General features: G+C 38.0%; 1 protein-coding gene across 2 annotated transcripts in view; it reads left to right on the top strand.

Annotated features, from left to right (window-relative positions):
• The window catches only part of CFTR (CF transmembrane conductance regulator), a 318,734-nt gene that overhangs the window by 13,648 nt on the left and 279,369 nt on the right, over positions 1-25,717 (top strand). The window lies entirely within an intron of this gene.

The raw sequence follows: 25,717 nt of genomic DNA, 5'->3' as shown, positions 1-25,717 counted from the left end.
CTTTGAACTTAAATTTAGTTTCTTGCTTGAAATTTCTTGAGAAAGATTACTCTGTGATCTGATTTTAAAAGAACAGTTAATATTTAGTCTCAAGTTTGTCTGGCATACCAAGGACAGTAATTAAAGTAGAAGTTGCCCAAGCTCAGCACATCACTATACTTCGAAATTATACTACCTGTGGGCTTCCCAGATTGCTCAGTGGTTAAAGAATCTGCTTGCAGTGCAGGAGATGCAGACAACCGCGAGTTCAGTCCCTGGGTCAGGAAAATCCCCTTAAGGAGGGCATGGCAACCCCCTCCAGTATTCCTGACTGGAGAATTCCATGGGCAGAGGAGCCTGGTGGGCCCCAGTCCATAAGGTCGCAAAGAGTCGGACATGATTGAAGCTACTGAACACGCACACATCCTGCTGGTGTGTAAATGTGATTGTCACTGTAACTTTATTTATAACTTTAAGTAGTCAAGAATAATTCAAAAGAATATTTTTTATCTGAATGTGAAGGAGGCTTAGACGAAAACTTTATGATACTGAAGAAGAAAGTGATATGTAATTGTGTGAATAAGTATATAATATTGAAAAAATTTAAACCATGTATATTTAATGTAGTAGGATTTTTTTTTTTTGAAAGGCTATTACTACAATGATGATGAGTCTTGTAATTAATCAATGTCACCTAATTGTTGAGTAAGCACGGTAACGTATTGTAAAACCAAGATAATATCATATGCTTTTTGTTATCTTTCTCTTGGGATTGCACAACTCTCTGTTATGCTGAGATGAAGCTTTGTGTGAGCAGGTATGTCAGAGATAGGATGGGCTGTAACTGAGCTTGGCTCACATGTGTCTGCAGTGATATGCTCACTGATGCAGTGTGGATATACCCAGTGACAGGTTGTAATATGTTTAAATAGGTTCAAAGAGATGTCAGGGGAAGCTTTCCTACATAGTGGACACAAAATTGAATTAGCCTTGAACTCCAGGATGATGATTGGATGGATCCAGTGTGATAAAATTTTCATATAACACATTTGGGAATGTGTAATGTTTTCTGTTCCTATTTTTAAAATAATAAAACATAGTTTTAAATATTGACATTTCAAACCAAAAGTTGGTGAACTTCAGGAAGTATCACAGAGAAACACTAGGTGTTGGGGTCCATTGTTTGAAAACCACTGAAATATTGGTTCCCTCATATTGGTTGTCATCGACGGCCTTCCTTTGAGTCCTTTCACCTATCCTATACTCTTACAAAATGATCTCACATTTACTTTGTCTCTATCTTTACTGTCAACTCTTAGTAGCAGTGTATAAGGGAAGAAAGAAGTACTTTGGAATCAAGGAGAACCTGCTGGAATCCTTGCTCTGTGACTTAACTGTCTTACCGTCATACTCTTTTAAGCCAGTGTATTAGTTTGCTATGGCTGCTCTAACAAAGTACCCAAAACTGACTGGCTTTGACAACAGAAATGCAGCGTCTCGTAGAAGCAAACCGAAGGCAACACAGATGTCCTCCAATGAATGAATGAATGGCTAAACAGACTATGGTATAGCAAAAAAAAAAAAAAGACAGAATGAGCTATTAATACATGTAAAAACCTGAATTAATCTCCAGAGACTATGCTGAGTGAAAAAATTCAATTTTAAAAGGTTTAAAAATATGATTCCATTTTTATAACATTCGTGCAGTGATAAAATTGTAGAAATGGGGAAGAGACAAGTGGTTTCCAGTGGTTAAGGCAAGGGGTGGAAGTGGGAGGAAAGTATTGGTGATGGAAATGTTCTGTATCTTAACTATATGAACGTCAAGATCCTGGTTGCACTAGAGTTTTGCAGTATACTGAGTAAAATGTACCTGAGAGCATTCTGTATTACTTCTTACAACTGTATATGAATCTTAAATTAAAAGTTGAATTTAAAAATTAAAAAAAAAAAAAAAGAAATGCAGCGTCTCACAGTTGTGAAGGCTAGATGTCTGATACCAAGTTGTCAGCGTGTGTGGTTTCCTCTGGGGCTGTGAGAGACTCTGTTTCATGAGCTCCCAGGCTTCTGGTGATTTGCTGGCACTCTCTGACTGGTAGACACCTCACTTTGCTCTCTGCCTTCATCTTCACGTGGCGTTCTCCCTGTGTGCCTGTCTCTGTGTTCACATTTCCTTTTTATTTCCAGGGACACCAGTCATATAGGGTTAGGGCCCACTCTAATGAACTCATTTTAACTTGTTCACCTCTGTAAAGATCACATTATGAAGTACTGGGGGTTAGGATTCAACTCTTAATAGTAACGGTCTTCAGGAACAGAAACAGATATGGAAGCAATCTGAAGCAATAAAGTATAATATATGTAGAGAGTTACATTAATTTATAAAATTTTTCATCTGTGGTGGAACACAAGTAACATGGGAACAGTGCAGAGTATGTCAAGTGATATGATATGGGAACTGTCAAGAAGGGTCAGAAAAAAAGGGACTGATTGCTCTTGAATAGACTGAAGAATGACTTTCCATTTATGAAGTTTTGGTACATCTCCACTGAGAATCGGAGAAGGCAATAGCACCCCACTCCAGTACTTTTGCCTAGAAAATCCCATGGACGGAGGAGCCTGGTAGGCTGCAGTCCATGGGGTCCTGAAGAGTCGGACACGACTGAGTGACTTCACTTTCACTTTTCACTTTCATGCATTGGAGAAGGAAATGGCAACCCACTCCAGTGTTCTTGCCTGGAGAATCCCAGGGACGGGGAAGCCTAGTAGGCTGCCATCTATGGGGTCGCACAGAGTCGGACACGACTGAAGCAACTTAGCAGCAGCAGCAGCCACTGAGAATAAGTAGAATGAAAGCCAGACCAGACATTAGAATGTTTTGGTAATGAAGAATGTTAAAAATGAAAACATTTTTAGAGCAGAATTCAGTAATTTTGGCTGGAAGTTTTAAGATTGTTGGCTTTAAGTAATGATTCAGAAAGGGGGCATAACTGTTATTAAAAGAATGGCTGGTGGAAAACTATTGACACCCTCATGTTTGCATTGCTTTTATCATCAACTTGAAACATATTCTCACTTTTTTTTCATTTTTAATACATTGGACCAGGAGTAATGACTGGGCAACACCTATTTGCAGTCGTATCAGTGTCCTAACATGGGCTATAAATATCAGGTTTGAGTAATTAATTAGTTAGCACATTAATTCATTCAGCTTTTGTAATCACTGCCTTAGGCACTGGACAAGACAATGAACATATAAAAATATATATGACATGTACATTAATGTGATAACATAAATTTAACAATTAAAAAATAATTGAGTGACAGTTATATGCTATACTTCATAGTAGGTACAGGGTATATAGCAGTAAAAAAAAATATATCTCTAAGGTGTTTGCCCTTGGGGAGTTTACAATCTAGTGAGTTTGGAGACATGATAGATTGGCAGACAAGAAAATAGACAATTAGTAATAGCTCAGGTGGAGGAAGTATGGAAGCGAATGGAACACATGGGAGGAAAATTAAATGAATTATGTATGTGAGCCACTCCCATACATAATTCATATGAAATTATTTCAATACATTTGAGATTTTTGGGAAATAGAGGTCAGGTTTTATTTTGAGATAGTTGTTAATTTTTCTTCAGCGTCACCTGTTGTTTGGTTGGTGTTGGAATAAAAACAAAAAAATACGGTATCAAATTATGGAAATAGAAGAATCCTTTAAAAAATTAAGAGCCACCTTATTATCAATGGCTTCATCCACTGGGAGCTCCTGCAGAGTTCAAACAGAAGAGAATTTGACTTGATGTTTATTTTAAAGTTCTTTTTCCTAAAGTGTGTCTGCAAGCAAAAGATTATGACATTTTGAAGTCACAATAATTCTTAAATGCCTATAAAATGATTTTCACTAAACTATCAACGTTTGTGTTATGATTTCTATTTTTAAGGACCCGTTTGCAAAGGTGACTGTTTTGAACTGTTAAATTGTTTATTAGGTTCAGTTACTGATTCAGTCATCCATTATCCTGTTTTTTTGCTATTGGGGGGAAAAAGTAACAGGATATTTTGTGGGTCTTTATTTGCTTAGATATTGCCTAAATGAAAGAAAGATAGAAAGATTAAGTGAAGGGGATTTAAAGTAAGGCTCATGCAGTAAAGTCTTATTTCCATGATAAACCTTAAACGAGTGGCTGTCTCTGTTCTCAGCTTTTGTCTGGCTTCTTTTTTTCTGAGGTTCACAGTTGGGATGAGTGAGGGTTCAGCCACAATGTTCTCTCCTTACACCTCTTAGGAATTTTACCGTCAGTGCTCCTCTCCTCTAAGTAATATCAAGGCTCTAAGCAAATGAAAAATAACATTAGCATTGCTCCACAACCTCAGGAACAGGATCTGAAATGTAAATCCTTAGTCATACAGTATATCTACAACACTCCCCACCTCGCCAAAGCAGGGAGAAATGAAGATGCTAAATTTATCTTTCAATGTGTAATTTGTGATTTGTATTTTAGAGGGTGAAATAATAACAATGGAAGATAATAAAGGTTAAAATGCCACCAATGACCAAATTTCATATATAGTTTGAAGACGGGAAATCATCTGCTGCTGAGACGTCTGTATACAATGCCATATGGCTCTTTGAATCCTTCTAAAAGTAACAGTAGGATAACAGTATAGCAGAGCATACAGTGTAAACAAATTAGAGTGAAAAGAAGATAAATGAGAAAAATTCTAGAATTTGACCAAGCATTTATCTGGCTAGGGAATTCCAAGTGAAACCCAAGAGACCAGCTTCATCATGATTAAATTAAAAATTATCAGCTTTGTCTTCCTAATGTATCGTGTTTGAATATTTCCCTTGGAGGATGATTACATCTTAACACCTTCATCTTAAAACATTTCTGAAGTTGCCACCAACCTCCGTTTCACCATTCTATCTACCAAGCAAAATAAAGAAGTAAACATCCTCAAACTATGTTGGGTGGAATTATAGCGCATTTTAAAAATTTTGGGGAAAAATGTTGCTTTGAGGCAGTAATTGGCAAGCAGATGTCACAGAGGATTTAATAAGTAGTGCTTTTTTTTTGGGGGGGTACACATGGTAAGGAATAATTAAGTAATTTGGAGGTTGAAGGTCGTGAATCTAGCATGTGATTTGCCTATAGCAGCTCATACCAAACAGATCCCTGACTCCACATCCCAGAGCCTCTCAGGATTTCTGTCTCCAAGAGAGGAAAGTCATCTCCATATTGTGAGAAAGACTTTAACAGAGAAGTATCAAGTAGCCTTGACTCCAGATGTTGAATTAATTCTAGAATGACAAGCGTGCCTCCAAAAGATGTGGGTTTTTAGTTGCTGAAGGATGGAGAAGCCTCTTAGAGAGTGTGTACTTTGGGTCCTGCTGCTGCTGAGTCACTTCAGTCGTGTCCGACTCTGTGCGACCCCATAGACGGCAGCCCACCAGGCTCCCCCGTCCCTGGGATTCTCCAGGCAAGAACACTGGAGTGGGTTGCCATTTCCTTCTCCAATGCAGGAAAGTGAAAAGTGAAAGTGAAGTCGCTCAGTCATGTCCGACCCTCAACGACCCCATGGACTGCAGCCTACGCGGCTCCTCTGTCCATGGGATTTTCCAGGCAAAAGTACTGGAGTGGGGTGCCATTGCCTTCTCCGACTTTGGGTCGTAGTGATGGTATCTGAACAAACTAGGTAAACAAAGAAGTTCAGGAAGGGATTCAGAGTTCTGTAAAAAAAGGAGGGAATATCAAATAAGTGGGATAATTATTAATATAAAGCAAATACCAGTTAAATCAATATATCATGTGTGTTGTTCAGTCACTAAGTCATGTCCTATTCTTTGCCACCCCATGGACTGCAGCATGGCAGGCTTCCCCGTCCTTCACTATTTCCCGGAGTTTGCTCAAATTCATGTCCATTGAGTCGGTGATGCCATCCAATCATCTCATCTCCTGTTGCCCCCTTCTTCTGCCCTCAATCTTTCCCAGCATCAGGGTCTTTTCCAGTGAATTGGCTCTTTGCATCAAGTGGCTAAAATATTGGAGCTTCAGCTTCAGTATCAGTCCTTTCAGTGAATTCAGCACTGATTTCCTTTAGGATTGACTGGTTTGATCTCCTCGCTGTCCAAGGAACTCTCAAGAATCTTCTCTAGCACCACAATTTGAAAGCATCAGTACTCCAGCGCTCAGCCTTTGTGATCTGACTCTCACATCTGTACATGACTACTGGAGAAAACATAGCTTTGACTATACAGAACTTTGTCAGTAAATAGATGTCTCTGCTTTTAAATACTGTTTAGATTTGCCATAGCTTTTCTTCTCAAGAGTAGGCATCTTTTAATTTTGTGTCTGCAGTCACCATCTGCAGTGATTTTGGTAGCTTAAGAAAAGAAAATATGTCACTGCTTCCACATTTTCCCCATCTATTTGCCATGAAGTGATGGGACCAGATGCCATGATCTTCATTTTTTGAATGTTGAATTTTATGTGAAGTGTAGTGAAGTGAAATATATTTTGTTCCTACCTTAGAAAATGATGTAGAACTCATTTTCCTTCTTTCCCAGTTACCACTGGGCATGCTTGAAATTGCCTCCCTGCTCTTTTTGCTAGTATGGAATTGTCTAAAACAACAGTAATAGTGGAGAAGTTCTGATAGTTGCACAAGTTTCTCTGTAATTTTTACAAATGCCAGCTAGAAATCCAGTGGCATTTCTGCTGTAAAATCTGGAGGCCAGTCCATTTCCCTTCTTCCTTATTTTCTTGGTTTCAAATATGTTTCTTTTTACCAATGGAAATAAAAATTAGAAATCAGAGAGCAATGTTATCACTTGTCTTTCTTGATTAGTAAAGGGCTCCTGAAAGTGAACTCATAGGAGATGCCACAATTTTATAGAACAGTTAATCATCCTAGCTTCCTAGCCAGTTGTTGCAGCCACAATTAATTCTGGGTCTCTTATTTTTGGCTTCATGCCAAGATAGGATAAAAAATTAAAATCATGAAACAATACTCTGAGGCTGCTTTTCTGAAGTATACAGTCTTGGCTATTTTTTTGGTAGCATTGCTTATTATCTCTCAGTTGCTTGAGTCCCTGAAATCCAGCACTTGTGAATGAATTAAGTACAGCTGTTACACATGGTCTTTTTATGCCAATGCTACTCATTCCTCAGTTTCTTCAGTGTGCTATCAACATTCTCACTTTTTCTGTGTTCATAGTATTATGGTTGCAGCAGTTAATTGCTTTGCTTCTGGGACCCAGGAGGTAATTTATATGTCTCATGTTGCGTGTTGCCAGTCCTTGGATCCATTTGTGGGCTCTTCATAGTCTTAATCCCTTGTAGCAGCTACCCAGGCACTGACTATGAAAGGGTTTATGATGTCAAAGTCAACATAATAAATTTTTGCATTTTACCAATTTTAGGAGTGAAAATCAAACATTTGGGAAAACTTTCCTAAATCCACACTGACAATTGATTTCTTTATACCACCTTTGTTTGTCTTAATACCAGATTTTTTGAGATATAATTCACATGCCAAAAAATTAACTCAAAGTATACAAGTCAATGTTTTTTGAAGAGATGTGTAACTATCACTGTAGCTAATTTTAGAATGCAGGGTATGAGGGCTCTCACTTTTCCACATCTTTGTCAGTACGTACCATTACCTGCCTTTTATTTATTTATTTATTTATTTTTGGTAATTACAAGTTTCATTTTTATTTCCTCCAACTTTTCTTCCCATGAACATATGTATTTTACAGATTGAGTTTATAAACAATTTAACACTGGATTGTAAAACTTTTTCCTCATTATCATATTTTGGTGGAAATCTTTATTTTCAATGGTTCTTGAAATTTTTATTCCAATATTTAAATATATCCCAACATTATAATATTCAAATATATAAGTATCTGAATTTAGTTTTTCTTACTGTTTTTTATCTAAGCTGGTTCTGACTTTTAAATTATTATTAACAAATCTAAGATAAACATCATTGTGAATAAATCTCTGTTAAAGTTTATGACTGTTTCTTTAAAACAAAGTTCTTAAAGTGCAGTTACTTTTAAAGTTTTTTAGAAATTATTGTTAAATTGCTTTTCAGAAAGAGTATAGCCTGAGGTTCTTTTGTGACATTAGACAATTGGAAATATAATGCTGAAAGAAAGTTAGGTGTTCTCTACCAAAAATCAAGTTATTTTATGGATAGGAAAACCAAGGCCTGTGAATGGTTTGTCCAAAGTAATATTGTTGTTAGGTTAATATCTTTGAGAGGAAATAAGCACAAAGAAGGAAAATTGACATTCTTAAGGTATAGGTACAACCATAAAATATGAAGGAAATTGGTTTAAGATATGCCCAGCAGGCCAAGGGGTAAAGAGCACATTCAGCAAAGCGCTCCACTGCTAGCTGTATATTTCTTTTTTTTTTAATATAAATTTATTTATTTTAATTGGAGGTTAATTACTTTACAATATTGTATTGGTTTTGCCATACATCAACACAAATCCGCCACAGGTATACACGTGTTCCCCATCCTGAACACCCCCCTCTGCTCCCTCTCCATACCATCCCTCTGGGTCATCCTAGTGCACCAGCCACAAGCATTCAGTATCATGCATCGAACCTGGACTGAGGATTCATTTCATATATGATATTATACATGTTTCAATGCCATTCTCCCAAATCATCCCACCCTCTCCCTCTCCCACAGAGTCCAAAAGACTGTTCTATACATCTGTGTCTCTTTTGCTGTCTCACATACAGGGTTATCGTTACCATCTTTCTAAATTCCATATATATGCATTAGTACACTGTATTGGTGTTTTTCTTTCTGGCTTACTTCACTCTGTATACTAGGCTCCAGTTTCATCCAGTTTCACTAGAACTGATTCAAATTATTATTTTTAATGGCTGAATAATACTCCATTGTGTATATGTACCACAGCTTTCTTTATTTTTTTTTTACTTTGATGTTTATTTATTTTTCTTTTTTTAATTTAATTTTATTTTTTTAACTTTACAATATTGTATTGTAAAGTTAAAAGTATTGTACCATCCCTCTGGGTCGTCCCAGTGCACCAGCCCCAAGCATCCACTATCGTGCATTGAACCTGGACTGGCAACTCGTTTCATATATGATATACATGTTTCAATGCCATTCTCCCAAATCATCCCACCCTCTCTCTCTCCCACAGAGTCCAAAAGACTGTTCTATACATCTGTGTCTCTTCTGCTGTCTCGTATACAGGGTTATTGTTACCATCTTTCTAAATTCCATATATATGCGTTAGTATACTGTATTGGTGTTTTTCTTTCTGGCTTACTTCACTCTGTATAATAGGCTCCAGTTTCATCCACCTCATTAGAACTGATTCAAATGTATTCTTTTTAATGGCTGAGTAATACTCCATTGTGTATATGTACCACAGCTTTCTTTATCCATTCATCTGCTGATGGACATCTAGGTTGCTTCCATGTCCTGGCTATTATAAACAGTGCTGCAATGAACATTGGGGTACACGTGTCTCTTTCCTTTCTGGTTTCCTCGGTGTGTATGCCCAGCAGTGGGATTGCTGGATTATAAGGCAGTTCTATTTCCAGTTTTTTAAGGACTCTCCACACTGTTCTCCATAGTGGCTGTACTAGTTTGCATTCTCACCAACAATGAAAGAGGGTTCCCTTTTCTCCACAACCCTCTCCAGCATTTATTGCTTGTAGACTTTTGGATCTCAGCCATTCTGACTGGTGTGAAATGGTACCTCATTGTGGTTTTGATTTGCATTTCTCTGATAATGAGTGATGTTGAGCATCTTTTCATGTGTTTGTTAGCCATCTGTATGTCTTCGTTGGAGAAATGTCTATTTAGTTCTTTGGCCCGCTTTTTGATTGGGTCGTTTATTTTTCTGGAATTGAGCTGCAGGAGTTGCTTGTATATTTTTGAGATTAGTTGTTTGTTAGTTTCTTCATTTGCTATTATTTTCTCCCATTCTGAAGTCTGTCTTTTCACCTTGCTTATAGTTTCCTTTGTTGTGCAGAAACTTTTAATTTTAATTAGGTCCCACTTGTTTATTTTTGCTTTTATTTCCAATATTCTGGGAGGTGGGTCATAGAGGATCCTGCTGTGATGTATGTCAGAGAGTGTTTTGCCTATGTTCTCCTCTAGGAGTTTTATAGTTTCTGGTCTTACGTTTAGATCTTTAATCCATTTTGAGTTTATTTTTGTGTATGGTGTTAGAAAGTGTTCTAGTTTCATTCTTTTACAAGTGGTTGACCAGATTTCCCAGCACCACTTGTTAAAGAGATTGTCTTTAATCCATTGTATATTCTTGCCTCCTTTGTCAAAGATAAGGTGTCCATAGGTGTGTGGATTTATCTCTGGGCTTTCTATTTTGTTCCATTGATATATATTTCTGTCTTGTGCCAGTACCATACTGTCTTGATGATTGTGGCTTTGTAGTAGAGCCTGCAGTCAGGCAGGTTGATTCCTCCAGTTCCATTCTTCTTTCTCAAGATTGCTTTGGCTATTTGAGGTTTTTTTGTATTTCCATACAAATTGTGAAATTATTTGTTCTAGCTCTGTGAAGAATACCATTGGTAGCTTGATAGGGATTGCATTGGATCTATAGATTGCTTTGGGTAGTATACTCATTTTCACTGTATTGATTCTTCTGATCCATGAGCATGGTATATTTCTCCATCTATTAGTGTTCTCTTTGATTTCTTTCACCAGTGTTTTATAGTTTTCTATATATAGGTCTTTAGTTTCTTTAGGTAGATATATTCCTAAGTATTTTATTCTTTTTGTTGCAATGGTGAATAGAATTGTTTCCTTAATTTCTCTATTTTCTCATTATTAGTGTATAGGAATGCAAGGGATTTCTGTGTGTTGATTTTATATCCTGCCACTTTACTATATTTATTGATTAGTTCTAGTAATTTTCTGGTGGAGTCTTTAGGGTTTTCTATGTAGAGGATCATGTCATCTGCAAATAGAGTTTTACTTCTTCTTTTCCAATTTGGATTCCTTTTATTTCTTTTTCTGCTCTGATTGCTGTGGCCAAAACTTCCAAAACTGTGTTGAATAGTAGTGGTGAAAGTGGGCACCCTTGTCTTGTTCCTGACTTTAGGGGAAATGCTTTTAGTTTTTCACCCTTGAGGATAATGTTTGCTGTGGGTTTGTCATATATAGCTTTTATTATGTTGAAGTATGTTCCTTCTATTCCTGCTTTCTGGAGAGTTTTTATCATCAATGGATGTTGAATTTTGTCAAAGGCTTTCTCTGCATCTATTGAGATAATCATATGGCTTTTATTTTTCAATTTGTTAATGTGGTGTATTACATTGATTGATTTGTGGATATTGAAGAATCCTTGCATCCCTGGGATAAAGCCCACTTGATCATGGTGTATGGTCTTTTTAATGTGTTGTTGGATTCTGATTGCTAGAATTTTGTTCAGGATTTTTGCATCTATGTTCATCAGTGATATTGACCTGTAGTTTTCTTTTTTTGTGGCATCTTTGTCAGGTTTTGGTATTATGGTGATGGTGGCCTCATAGAATGAGTTTGGAAGTTTGCCTTCCTCCGCAATTTTCTGGAAGAGTTTGAGTAGGATAGGTGTTAGCTCTTCTCTGAATTTTTGGTAGAATTCAGCTGTGAAGCCGTCTGGACCTGGGCTTTTGTTTGCTGAAAGATTTCTGATTACAGTTTCAATTTCTGTGCTTGTGATAGGTCTGTTAAGATTTTCTATTTCTTCCTGGTCGAGTTTTGGAAAGTTGTACTTTTCTAAGAATTTGTCCATTTCTTCCACGTTGTCCATTTTATTGACATATACTTGCTGGTAGCAGTCTCTTATGATCCTTTGTATTTCTGTGTTGTCTGTTGTGATCTCTCCATTTTCTTTTCTAATTTTATTGATTTGATTTTTCTCCCTTTGTTTCTGGATGAGTCTGGCTAATGGTTTGTTAGTTTTATTTATCCTTTCAAAGGACCAGCTTTTGGCTTTGTTGATTTTTGCTATGGTCTCTTTTGTTTCTTTTGCATTTATTTCTGCCCTAATTTTTAAGATTTCTTTCCTTCTAATCCTGGGGTTCTTCATTTCTTCCTTTTCTAGTTGCTTTAGGTGTAGAGTTAGGTTTTTTATTTGACTTTTTTCTTGTTTCTTGAGGTATGCCTGTATTGCTATGAACTTTCCCCTTAGCACTGCTTTTACCGTGTCCCACAGGTTTTGTGTTGTTGTGTTTTCATTTTCATTTGTTTCTATGCATATTTTGAATTCTTTTTTGATTTCTTCTGTGATTTGTTGGTTATTCAGCAGCGTGTTGTTCAGCCTCCATATGTTGGAATTTTTAATAGTTTTTCTCCTGTAATTGAGATCTAATCTTACTGCATTGTGGTCAGAAAAGATGCTTGGAATGATTTAAATTTTTTTGAATTTTCCAAGGCTAGATTTATGGCCTAGGATGTGATCTATCCTGGAGAAGGTTCTGTGTGCACTTGAGAAAAAGGTGAATTTCATTGTTTTGGGGTGAAATGTCCTATAGATATCAATTAGGTCTAACTGGTCTATTGTATTGTTTAAAGTTTGTGTTTCCTTGTATTTTCTGTTTAGTTTGATCTATCCATAGGTGTGAGTGGGGTATTAAAGTCTCCCACTATTATTGTGTTATTGTTAATTTCCCCTTTCATACTTGTTAGCATTTGTCTTACATATTGTGGTGCTCTTATGTTGGGTGCATATATATTTATAATTGTTATATCTTCTTCTTGGATTGATCCTTTGATCATTATGTAGTGTCCTTCTTTGTCTCTTTTCACAGCCTTTGTTTTAAAGTCTAGTTTATCTTATATGAGTATTGCTACTCCTGCTTTCTTTTGGTCTCTATTTGCATGGAATATTTTTTTCCAGCCTTCACTTTCAGTCTGTATGTGTCCCCTGTTTTGAGGTGGGTCTCTTGTAGACAACATATGTAGGGGTCTTGTTTTTGTATCCATTCAGCCAGTCTTTGTCTTTTGGTTGGGGCATTCAACCCATTTACGTTTAAGGTAATTGTTGATAAGTATGATCCTGTTGCCATTTACTTTATTGTTTTGGGTTCAAGTTTATACACCCTTTTTGTGTTTCCTGTCTAGAGAATATCCTTTAGCATTTGTTGGAGAGCTGGTTTGGTGGTGCTGAATTCTCTGAGCTTTTGCTTGTCTGTCAAGCTTTTGATTTCTCCTTCATATTTGAATGAGATCCTTGCTGAGTACAGTAATCTGGGCTGTAGGTTATTTTCTTTCATCTTACCATTCCTTCCTGGACTGAAGAGTTTCTATTGAAAGATCAGCTGTTATCCTTATGGGAATACCCCTGTGTGTTATTTGTTGTTTTTCCCTTGCTGCTTTTAATATTTATTCTTTGTGTTTGATCTTTGTTAATTTGATTAATATGTGTCTTGGGGTGTTTCGCCTTGGGTTTATCCTGTTTGGGACTCTCTGGGTTTCTTGGACTCGGGTGATTATTTCCTTCCCCATTTTAGGGAAGTTTTCAACTATTATCTCCTCAAGTATTTTCTCATGGTCTTTCTTTTTGTCTTCTTCTTTTGGGACTCCTATGATTCGAATGTTGGGGCATTTAACACTATCCTGGAGGTCTGAGATTGTCCTCATTTCTTTTAATTCGTTTTTCTGTTTTCCTCTCTGATTCATTTATTTCTACCATTCTATCTTGTACTTCACTAATCCTATCTTCTGCCTCTGTTACTCTACTATTTGTTGCCTCCCGAGTGTTTTTGATCTCATTTATTGCATTATTCATTATATATTGACTCTTTTTTATTTCTTCTAGGTCCTTGTTAAACCTTTTTTGCATCTTCTCAATCCTTGTCTCCAGGCTATTTATCTGTGATTCCATTTTGATTTCAAGATTTTGGGTCATTTTCACTATCATTATTTGGAGTTCTTTATCAGGTCAATCCCCTATCTCTTCTTCTTTGGTTTGCTTTGGTGAACATTTATCCTGTTCCTTTACCTGCTGGGTATTCCTCTCTCTCTTTATCTTGTTTATATTGCTGAGTTTGGGGTGGCCTTTCTGTATTCTGGCAGTTTGTGGAGTTCTCTTTATTGTGGAGTTTCCTCGCTGTGGGTGGGGTTGTACGGGTGGTTTGTCAAGGTTTCTTGGTTAGGGAACCTTGTGTCAGTATTCTGGTAGGTGGAGCTGAATTTCTTCTCTCTGGAGTGCAGTGAAGTGTCCAGAAATGAGTTATGACATGTCAATGGTTTTGAAGTAAGTTTGGGCAGCCTGCATATTGAAGCTCAGGGTTGTGTTCCTGTGTTGCTGGAGAATTTGTGTGGTATGTCTTGCTATGGAACTTGTTGGCCCTTGGATTGTTCTTGGTTTCAGTGTAGGTGTGGAGACATTTGATGAGGTCCTGTCAATTAATGTTCCCTGGAGTCAGGAGTTCTCTGGTGTTCTCAGGATTTGGACTTAAGCCTCCTGCTTCTGGTTTTCAGTCTTATTTTTACAGTAGTCTCAAGACTTCTCCTTCTATACAGCACCATTGATAAAACATCTAGGTTAAAGATGAAAAGTTTCTCCACAGTGAGGGACACCCAGAGAGGTTCACAGAGTTACATGGAGAAGAGAAGAGGGAGGAGGGAGCTAGAGGTGACCCAAATGAGATGAGGTGAATCAAAAGAGGAAAGAGCAAGCTAGCCAGTAATCACTTCCTTATGTGCACTCCACAACTGGACCTCTCAGAGATGTTCACAGAGTTAAACAGAGAAGAGAAGAGGGAGGAAGAAGACAGAGGTGGCCAGGAGGATAAAAGGGGGAATCAAAAGGAGCAAGACAGATCCAGCCAGTAATCAGTTCCCTAAGTGTTCTCCACCATCTGGAACACACAGAGATTCACAGAGTTGGGTAGAGAAGAGAAGGGGGAGGGAGGAGACAGAGGTGACCTGGTGGAGAAAACGGAGTGTCCAAAGCGGGAGAGAGCAGTCAAGCCAGTGATCTTGCTCCCAAGTGAAAAATGGGTACTGAAGATTGGGTTTGTAAATGTACAAAATTGATAACAAATACCAAAAAGCAAAGATTAAAAATCTAGAGTAGAGGTTGGAATTTCAAAAATACAATATTAAAGAAAAGAAGAAAAAAAAGAAAAAACAAAGTCACAAAAATTATTTAAAAAATATATATATATGAAGTTTGCTTTAAAAAATAGGGTCTTTTTATTGCAAAGTAATAGTAGGTTATAAAAGTGAAAATTAAAGAATTGAAGGAGTAATAGAGGACTTAAAAATTAAAAAAAAAAAAGAATGATCATAAAAATAGTAAAAATATATCTAGGTCTTTCTCTGGTATTGTTGTGGGTATTGTGGGGTCAGTTCATTTTTGGATAGTTCCTTGGTCCAGCTTCTATTTCTCAAGATCTATAGGCCCCTTCTTATGCAGTCAGTACTAACTACAGGGTTTTAATCTATTGCACCTGTCACTTCCAAGGCAGTTCCCTCTGTTTTAGCTGCTTCTGTTTGCTGGTCTCTTCAGTGTCTGCTTTCCACCCTGACACAAAGTGGGTGGTGGTGGACACTTTTTTTAGGCTCACTTGTTCAGTTGCGCTGTGGGGAGGGAGGGACGCTGCAAACAAATAACACTGGCGTGTGCTTGCAGTGTCTCAGCCACACTGGGCCTGCCCCCACTCACGGCACATGTGCCTTCCCTGCCCACACTGTTCAGGCTCTAGGTTGCTCTACCAGGAACTGTCCGAGGCTGGCCCTGGGCTGCATGCACCTCCCGGTTCTAAGCCACTCAGGTTCAGGCACTTGGGTAGTTCTCAGAGGCGCAGACTTAGTTGGGCCTGCTTTTTGTGCCCTTTCCAGGTCCGAGCAGCTCAGGTGATGAGGTGTTTGGAGAGCGTGGTCGCTGCAACTTATCGCTAGCCCAAGTTAGTTCACTCAGATTGCCTTCAGGGCATTCAGGCCCGGTCCTTACTCTAAGCAATGCAGCCCGTGCCTCCCTGCCCAGCCCCTGCTTGCTAGTGGCGGGTGCAGGCGTCTGTGCTGCTTCTTCACTGGGGGAGTTACTGTTGGGCTCATAATCTGTGGGTTTTAATTATTTATTTTTTTTTCCTCCCTGTTATGTTGCCCTGTGTGCTTCCAAGGCTCGCCACAGACTCGGCAGTGAGAGTGTTTCCTGGTGTTTGGAAACTTCTCTCTTTTAAGACTCCCTTCCTGGGATGGAGCTCCATCCCTACCTCTTTTGTCTCTTTTTTTGTCTTTTATATTTTTTCCTACCTCCTTTCGAAGACAGTGGGCTGCTTTTCTGGGTGCCTGATGTCCTCTGCCGGCTTTCAGAAGTTGTTTTGTGGAATTTACTTATCATTTAAATGTTCTTTTGATGAATTTGTTGGGAGAAAGTGGTCTCCCCATCCTATTCCTCTGCCATCTTAGGACCGCCCTCCTGTTACCTGTCTTTTAGATTATAGCCATTCTGATGGTTATGAAGTAGAATCTCATTGTGGTTTTGATTTGCATTTCTCTAACAGCTAATGAAGTTGAACATCTTTTCATATGCTTTTGGGTGTTCATATATCTCTTTTGGAGAAATGTCCATTCAGATCCTTTGCCCGTTTATAAATTGGGTTGTCTTTTTATGATTGAGTTATGAGTTCCTTATATATTCTACATACAGATCTCTTACTGGATGTATGATCTGCAAAAAAATTCTCCCATTCTTTGGATTATTTTTTCCACTTCCTTGATGGTCTGCTTTAAGGCATAAAATTTTTATAATTTGATGATGTCTAATATATTGTTTTTTTTCTGTTGTTGCTTATGCTTTTCATATTATACCTAAGGGTATATTATTTTTGTTTTCCTAAAATTAGTCCTAATATGGCAAATTTGGTACAAGTGTAGGCTTTGGTATCACAGTCCTGTTTTGAAATTCTAACTCTGCCCTGGATAAATGATTTAAGCTCCTTCAGCCTGTTATTCATCTGTAAAATGAAGATAATACTAGGACTTAACTAGATAAAACTAGGACTTGAATCATTGTGGGGATCAGATGAAATAATGAATGTGAAATACTTAGAATTTTACAGAATTATAGTAATAGTCTACTAATGTAAGCTATTACTTTTGTTATAGTCCCAATAATAAACTCTAGTGCTCTGGAAATTAAAGCCATGTAGATTCTATGAAGAAGCAATATAATAATCTACAACTATAATATTTTATGAACAACATTGAATCTGACCCCCATGAAAACCAAATAGTCATAGTTGTTATTTCCAGGAGGAGCTGCAGCTAAGAGATCTTAATAAGAGTTTTTTAAAGGTCACATGCCTGGGAAATAATAGAATTAAAACTTAAAATTTTCTTCTTAAAATCACTGCTGCTGCTGCTGCTAAGTCGCTTCAGTCGTGTCCAACTCTGTGCAACCCTATCGACAGCAGCCCACCAGGCTCCCAGTCCCTGGGATTCTCCAGGCAAGAACTCTGGAGTGGGTTGCCATTTCCTTCTCCAATGCATGAAAGTGAAAAGTGAAAATGAAGTCTCACGGTTGTGTCCGACTCTTCATGACCCCATGGGCTGCAGCCTACCAGGCTCCTCCATCCATGGTATTTTCCAGGCAAAAGTACTGGAGTGGGGTGCCAATGCCTTCTCCACTTAAAATCACTAGTTCAGTTTTTTCAGAACAGATTTATAGTAGAAATTAAGTGGAGTTTTTTTAGTCTTCATGGTAGTTTTACCTCAGACAGTTATATCGGGAAAGAAATGAAAGTTTATAGGAATTAAAATTTATAGTGAAAATTACGTGAAAATCATGGAGTTAAGGTATATTTGACTAGAAAGTTTATTTGCATAGATAGCCATGCTGCTGCAGCTGCTAAGTTGCTTCAGTCGTGTCCAACTCTGTACGACCCCATAGACGGTAGTCCACCAGGCTCCCCCGTCCCTGGGATTCTCCAGGCAAGAACACTGGAGTGGGTTGCCATTTCCTTCTCCAATGCATGAAAGTGAAAAGTGAAAGTGAAGTCGCTCAGTCGTGTCCGACTCTTAGCGACCCCATGGTCGTTAGGCTCACTGCAGCCCACCAGGCTCCTCCGTCCATGGGACTTCCCAGATAAGAGTACTGGAGGGGGTTGCCATTGCCTTCTCCGGCATAGATAGCCATAGCGAGTACTAATTATATATGCCTTCTTCTTTAATTAAATAGAACTTCTTTCTTATTTCAAGTTATACATACTTACCGTTAGACATTACTGAATATAGATAAGCAAAAAGAAAGTATTTTTGCCAGATGTTTTAATATGCTTGCATTCCTGATACATTTATATTTAGAAGCATCTTATAAAATAGGTCTATCAATTTTCTATTTAAGTTTAGGTTCATTCGGCATGAAGTTAAATTGATTTGTATCATGGCTTTAAATTGTGGGCCTCTGGAAGATTTTTCAGATTGGTTTGTAGGCTTTTGTTGAGCAGCAAATAATCATCTTTCCAAATCTTCTAAAATTCATTGACTACATTTATTTACTGTTAACTCATCTGCACGAAGAAAAAGAATTTCTACAGTTCTGTTGGTAAGTGCCTCATGAGAAATTAACTCTCAAACACAAAAATAGCTTGTTTAGCAAGCAAGAAGGCAAACACTGTTTAATTACCTTGTGGAGTCAGAGGACAGACTCACTGACTTGACCTGCACCCCAGTGCTGCAGCTGTGAGGTACATTCTTGAAACCTACAAGTTTTATGTAGGACTTTTGAGGGCTAGATGCCATTACTTTCTCAAGGTTTATCTTTACTAAAATTCATTGAGGAAAAACACATCTGACACAAATAACCCTGGATCTAAGTTGGTTAAACAGTTGTGACATTTAAAGTGTTATTTACATGAATTGAAAACGACATCCTTGTAGAGATGAAATAACTTTTGGTCGGAAACCAATTCTTCCCATCATAGCCATTTTTCAAAAAGCTAAAGCAAACTGGCAAAACGTGCTGCAGAAATTTGAGATTTATTGTCACAGTCTGTTCAAATGATTCCCCTCCTTTCCTCTTCCTAAACTTCAGCATTTTCTTTAGGACTATCCAACATATTTGAGGGATTTCAAACCATGGTAAATACACTGGATGAGGAGAAAACCTCTAGTGTATTTAAATTTGTCTATACTAAGCAGTTTACAATAATTTCTATTAGTTCCTTAAGTATCATTTCATGCAGAAAGGAAAAAGTCTTCGTCATTTGAGTTTATCGATTTGTCAGTATTTGGGAGATGTGTCATGCAACCATGGATTTGAATTTGCTGTTTATTTCACTTGGCTATATAAATAAAAAATAATGTTACATAATGTAGAGACATTGTTTTATACAAACAAAATCATCTTAAACTGAAAAGATCTGATACTTGACCTTCATCTTAAATTATAGCAGATGAAAATGTCAGTTGCCTCTGGTGGATTAATAAAGCCAAATGTCAAATGGGAAGGTGATTATAAGCTTTAATTATGTGGTTTTACAGGGATAGGTTTCTTGAAAAATCACAGCTTTAATAATGTCTATAATTGGAAAATTCTTTTCATCATAAGGAAGTACAAGTCACTCTACATCTGTGCAAAAATCAGAAATTTTATTCTAAGAAATGAAACTAAATACAGTTTCATTGTGTGTGTATTTATTTTTTAATCAAGTGATTGATTTTTTTCTTAATAAAACCTGAAGTCTCTTATTAAATGTGCAATGGGTCTGGGTGCTAGACTTTTATTTTTTGTGTTGGTCTATGCTCAAAATTCTCGAAGCCAGGCTTCAGGAATATGTGAACCGTGAACTTCCAGATGTTCAAGCTGGTTTTAGAAAAGGCAGAGGAACCAGAGATCAAATTGCCAACATCTGCTGGATCATGGAAAAAGCAAGAGAGTTCCAGAAAAACATCTATTTCTGCTTTATTGACTATGCCAAAGCCTTTGACTGTGTGGATCACAATAAACTGTGGAAAATTCTTCAAGAGATGGGAATACCAGACCACCTGATCTGCCTCTTGAGAAACCTATATGCAGGTCAGGAAGCAACAGTTAGAACTGGACATGGAACAATAGACTGGTTCCAAATAGGAAAAGGAGTACATCAAGGCTGTATATTGTCACCCTGCTTATTTAACTTATATGCAGAGTACATCATGAGAAACGCTGGGCTGGAAGAAGCACAAGCTGGAATCAAGATTGCCAGGAGAAATATCAATAACCTCAGATATGCAGGTGACACCACCTGTATGGCAGAAAGTGAAGAGGAACTAAAAAGCCTCTTGATGAAAGTGAAAGAGGAGAGTGAAAAAGTTGGCTTAAAGCTCAACATTCAGAAAACGAAGATCATGGCATCTGGTCCCATCCCTTCATGGGAAATAGATGGGGAGAAAGTGGAGACAGTGTCAGACTTTATTTTTCTGGGCTCCAAAATCACTGCAGATGGTGATTTTAGCCATGAAATTAAAAGACGCTTACTCCTTGAAAGGGAAGTTATGACCAACCTAGATAGCATATTCAAAAGTGGAGACATTACTTTGCCAACAAAGGTCCATCTAGTCAAGGCTGTGGTTTTTCCAGTGGTCATGTATGGATGTGAGAGTTGGACTGTGACGAAGGCTGAGCGCCGAAGAACTGTGGTGTTTTGAACTGTGGTGCTGGAGAAGACTCTTGAGAGTCCCTTGGACTGCAAGGAGATCCAACCAGTCCATTCTAAAGGAGATCAGTCTTGGGTGTTCTTTGGAAGGACTGATGCTAAAGCTGAAACTCCAGTACTTTAGCTACCTCATGCGAAGAGTTGACTCACTAGAAAAGGCCCTGATGCTGGGAGGGACTGGGGGCAGGAGGAGAAGGGGACGACAAAGGATGAGATGGCTGGATGGCATCACTGACTTGATGGACATGAGTTTGACTAAAGTCCGGGGTTGGTGATGAACAGGGAGGCCTGGTGTGCTGCCATTCATGGGGTCGCAAAGAGTCGGACATGACTAAGCAACTGAACTGAAAACTTTAGGATATAAAGAACTGTATACCTTAAGAATCTCTGCAGCCCTGTAATTAATGATTAGTGAGTTTCTGTTAGAAATAGTGAAAACTTTGGAAACTGTCACAGTTTCTAAGTTCAATTTATAAATCCATTTTCAATATGCAGTTACAGGTTATGAACAAAAAAGGAGGATAAGATCAGTTAGAGATGAGGGAAGGGATGGTGAGAGCAGGTTTGAGGAAAATGAGGAAGAACAGGGTTTATTGCTTTTGGTTATTGCAGGTGTACCTCCATAGCTATTATGAAACACTTGCATGCTCATTCATTTTTTAATGGAAGAAATTTTGAGGTAGGTATCCTGAGTTGTCATCCTAAATTCTATCCAAGTATGTTGAACATACTCAAGCTCACTCAAAAGAAACAGTGGCTGGAATTTTACAGTAACTAATATTTCATTGAGTGTCTAGATATAGATAACTGGGATTTTTTTATTTGCTTGTTTTTATTTTTAGGATTGGTTTGAGGTAGTCAGGGGGACCTCCATGATGGAGCAGAGATTTTGTTCAGTTGTTTTTGGCTTAATCTCACAAAATAAATTCTTTCAGTTAACTGGTGATTGATTACCAGGCAGCTTAAAGTTAATTGATTTTAGGTTTCATAATTAACCTTAAGTTTCTGTTTCAGGTTATGAATATAGGTTTACTGTAATGAATCTGTCAGAAACACTAAACTGTATTAATCATTATTAATGGCTAACTCTTAATACTACTGAATATGTTTGATTTGATGGTGCTGGGCTATGGAGCTCTTTATAATCAAGACTAGAGGTAATGTTATAATATATGTATTAAAATGGGCACAGATAACACAAGGAAGCTTTTTATAAACGTAGCCATCAAATTGTGTTACTTTAAAATGAGCTAGAAAGTCATTTATGGAATTGGTGATCAGGTCTTAGATATGGACCAAAAGATGTATGTTTATTAGTTTTTAAAAGAAAAAATTGTTTTTAAACTTCCTGCAAATGTCTATGGTATTATAATATTTACAGTTAGTGAGATTCTCTTTATTTGTAAATTTAGTTTCATATTTTAACAATTTTAAACATACTGAAAATGAAAGTTTTAGCAATAGAGGGAGTATATTTTTCTCTTCTAAATTTTCCATTTTTTGCTGTTGTTGTTTAGTCACTCAGTCTATCCAACTCTTTTGCGACCTCATGGACTGCAGCCCACCAGGCTCCTCTGTCCATGGGGTTTTCTGGGTAAGATTAGAGGAGTGGGTTGCCATTTCCTTCTCCACGGGATCTTCCTGACCCAGAGATTGAATCCGCGAGGTCAAGTTGGCCCTTTTCTGGTTGAGCTGATTGTTAAATTTTCAGGAACTTCGTGAGCTGGTTGTTAAGCACAACTAGTATTAAAAATTAATTGAAATAAATTATGTTAAATAAAGATAATAAAAACTCAAAAGTTATTGCTGCCTATTCATTATTATCTATGCTACTGAGGTTAGTTGATTGTATCTGAATGGTAATCACACTATATTATAATATGCAACTGTGTATCTCTTCCCAACTTGGTGCTCAGTGACTTCACATTTGATGGCTTGAAACTGGTCATGGTGGGAGCATTTACAACACAGAAACTGGCCGATGCCATAAGTCACCTTTTGTTTTTCTGAGGAAGGCATGGGTGAAGACATGCTAGCACACCATATCATTGCCTGCAGTTTGCTAGCTTTTGATTTCCCTGCTGCTAGACCCTCCTTCCATACTCTGTCCAGAATAACCCACCAAGCTTAATTTTCCTAGACAATAAAAGCTGAACATGGTAAAGGAAGGGATGATGTCAGAAGAATGTGGTAAAATATAGTTTTTGCCATTTAGTAACAAACAAATTTAGCATCTTTGAGCCTCCATTCCTTTATGGTTAAAGTAAGGCAGTCATCTCTTTGTTCTGCCTACCTATCAAGACTTTCAAATTAAAATGACAATATGCTAGTGTTTGTGAAAGTGCTGTACACACATAATTTTTTTATTAGTAGTAAACACTTGCTTCAGCTTTTCACTTATTGACTTTATTTTACAAAGGCTTATAACTAACAGAATAGAGTTTATATCCTAAAATTGCTGCCCCAGATTTTTCACACTCTCACCGACCCCTGTATCAGCAAATGTGGCTCCAGTGCTTATGCTTGCTACTGGATGGCAAGCACCAGGTGGGTGTGCCAACACTCTCTCAGACAATGCCCACTGTAGATGCTAGATCATGGGACTTCTTTACTGTGTTCAGACTGTCCTCAATATTTTTGTTCTTGTTCTCTCTGAAAAACTGGCAATGGATCACAATGGGCAATAAAGATGAACCTTACTATCATCCTTTGTTGAGATTTGAAGGCTCTTGTTAAGATGCAAACATTGCAAGTAAAAATGAAAAAAACCTGACATATTAAGCCATTGTCACTTGTTGATATCTTGGTCAGAAATGGTTGGTGAAACTCCTGAACCTTTGAGCTGGGTTGTAATTCAGTTGAATTTTAAGGAAGGACAAGTTGTAGATACACCAGGAATGCAGGGAAGGGGTGAAGACCAGGGAAGTGTAAACAAGAATCTGGACCCGTTGGGTGGGAGTGGCGAAGGTAGACATAGAGCCTTTTGTAGTTTTGCCCTGAAACAATGTCAAAATGTTTGTGTTTGGCATAGCATTTCTTCTTTTTATTCAGAATAGCTTTGCTAGAATACTTTGCTGTCATGAGTTTATTTGGCCTCTCAGATACTGCTAAAACACTCTTTTAATTTTTGATGGGTGACATGCCTTGATATTACCAAATTCTCAGTGACACCGAACTTTAGAACTCTCTGAAGAAAAGAAAGATAGTAAGAGTAAAAACATATGTTCAGTTCAGTTCAGTCGCTCAGTCATGTCTGACTCTTTGCGACCCCATGAATCACAGCACACCAGGCCTCCCTGTCCGTCACCAACTCCCGGAGCTCACTCAAACTGATGTCCATCGAGTCAGTGATGCCATCCAACCATCTCATCCTCTGTTGTCCCCTTCTCCTCCTGCCCCCAATCCTTCCCAGCATCAGAGTCTTTTCCAGTAAGTCAACTCTTCACATGAGGTGGCCAAAGTACTGGAGTTTCAGCTTTAGCATCAGTCCTTCCAAAGAACACCCAGGACTGATCTCCTTTAGAATGGACTTGTTGGATCTCCTTGCAGTCCAAGGGACTCTCAAGAGACTTCTCCAACACCACAGTTCAAACGCATCAATTCTTCAGCGCTCAGCTTTCTTCACAGTCCACTCTCACATTCATACATGACCACTGGAAAAACCATAGCATTGACTAAATGGACTTTGTTGGCAAAGTAACGTCTCTGCTTTTTGATATGCTATCTAGGTTGGTCATAACTTTTCTTCCAAGGAGTAAGCGTCTTTTAATTTCATGGCTGCAGTCACCATCTGCAGTGATTTTGGAGCCCAGAAAAATAAAGTCTGACACTGTTTCCACCTTTTCCCCATCTATTTCCCATGAAGTGATGGGACCAGATGCCAGATCTTTGTTTTCTGAATGTTGAGCTTTAAGCCAACTTTTTCACTCTCCTCTTTCACTTTCATCAAGAGGCTTTTTAGTTCCTCTTCACTCTCTGCCATAAAGGTGGTGTCATCTGCATATCTGTGGTTATTGATATTTCTCCCAGCAATCTTGATTCCAGAGAATCACTAATTTCAACTTCAATTCATTTTGTTAATAAATACATGACATTTCACATGAGAAAGGTCTCATTTGCTCAACAACTTTCATTTAGAAGTCTCTTTTTGTACATAATTTCTTTAACAGTTTTCCTGCCCCTCCCTCCTTCCTCTTTGTTTTCCCTTTTCTTTGTTTTGTTTTTAGATTTTCTCACCTCTGTGAAGATTGTTGTTGTTGTTTATTTGCTAGGTTGTGTCTGACTCTTTGCAACCCCATGGACTGTAGCCCATCAGGCTCCTCTGTCCATTGGGTTCCTCAGACAAGGAGAGTGGAGTGAGTTTCCATTTCCTTCTCCAGGGAATCTTCTCCACCCAGGGATTAAACCCACATCTCCTGTATTGGCAGGCAGATTCTTTACTACTGAGCCACCTGGAAAGCCTCTCTGTGAAGATTATTTTGCCTTATTCACAATAGTTAGAAACGTGTACTTGAAAATAACTGCAGTATCCTGCCTAATCATTTACCAGGCCAGCTTCCATCATAAATTGTTATTTATTAGATATGTAGCGGGCCAAAGTGCGTAACTGTTGTAAGATGAGGAGACAAACACAAGAAAATTATGATCCCCACCGTCATTCAGGGGTGATGATTAAGTCAACAAATTGACACACACTACTCATTAGCCCTCCAGCTACAGTTAGTTCATTCCACAAATAGCACATTGCTGAGGAGTTTGTACTATGATATGTTGGGTGTTGTTTGAGTGTCTGTCTTATCATTCATAGATCATTTTGTAGAGGCTGGACTTCAACAAACTATAAACTTTTAATATCTGGTTATTTTAGGGAAATTTCTTCCCACCTCTCTCCTTCCCGCCCTTCCTTTCAGATTTTTATACTTTTAGTATAGAATGTTTAGCAGTTTTCTTTTTTTTCCTCTCTGGGAAAGATTCTACCACCATTCCTAATCCTTTTAGAAAAAGCTATAGTCATGTCAGTTCAGAGGTGTTGATGTTTTATACAGTTGAGTTCTGTGAGATATGAATCTCTGA

Source organism: Bos javanicus, chromosome 4 (assembly GCF_032452875.1).
Source record: "Bos javanicus breed banteng chromosome 4, ARS-OSU_banteng_1.0, whole genome shotgun sequence".
NCBI classification, from domain to species: domain Eukaryota; kingdom Metazoa; phylum Chordata; class Mammalia; order Artiodactyla; family Bovidae; genus Bos; species Bos javanicus.
The sequence above is the reverse complement of the archived record's forward strand: the minus strand, read 5'-3'. Positions and strand labels throughout refer to the sequence as shown.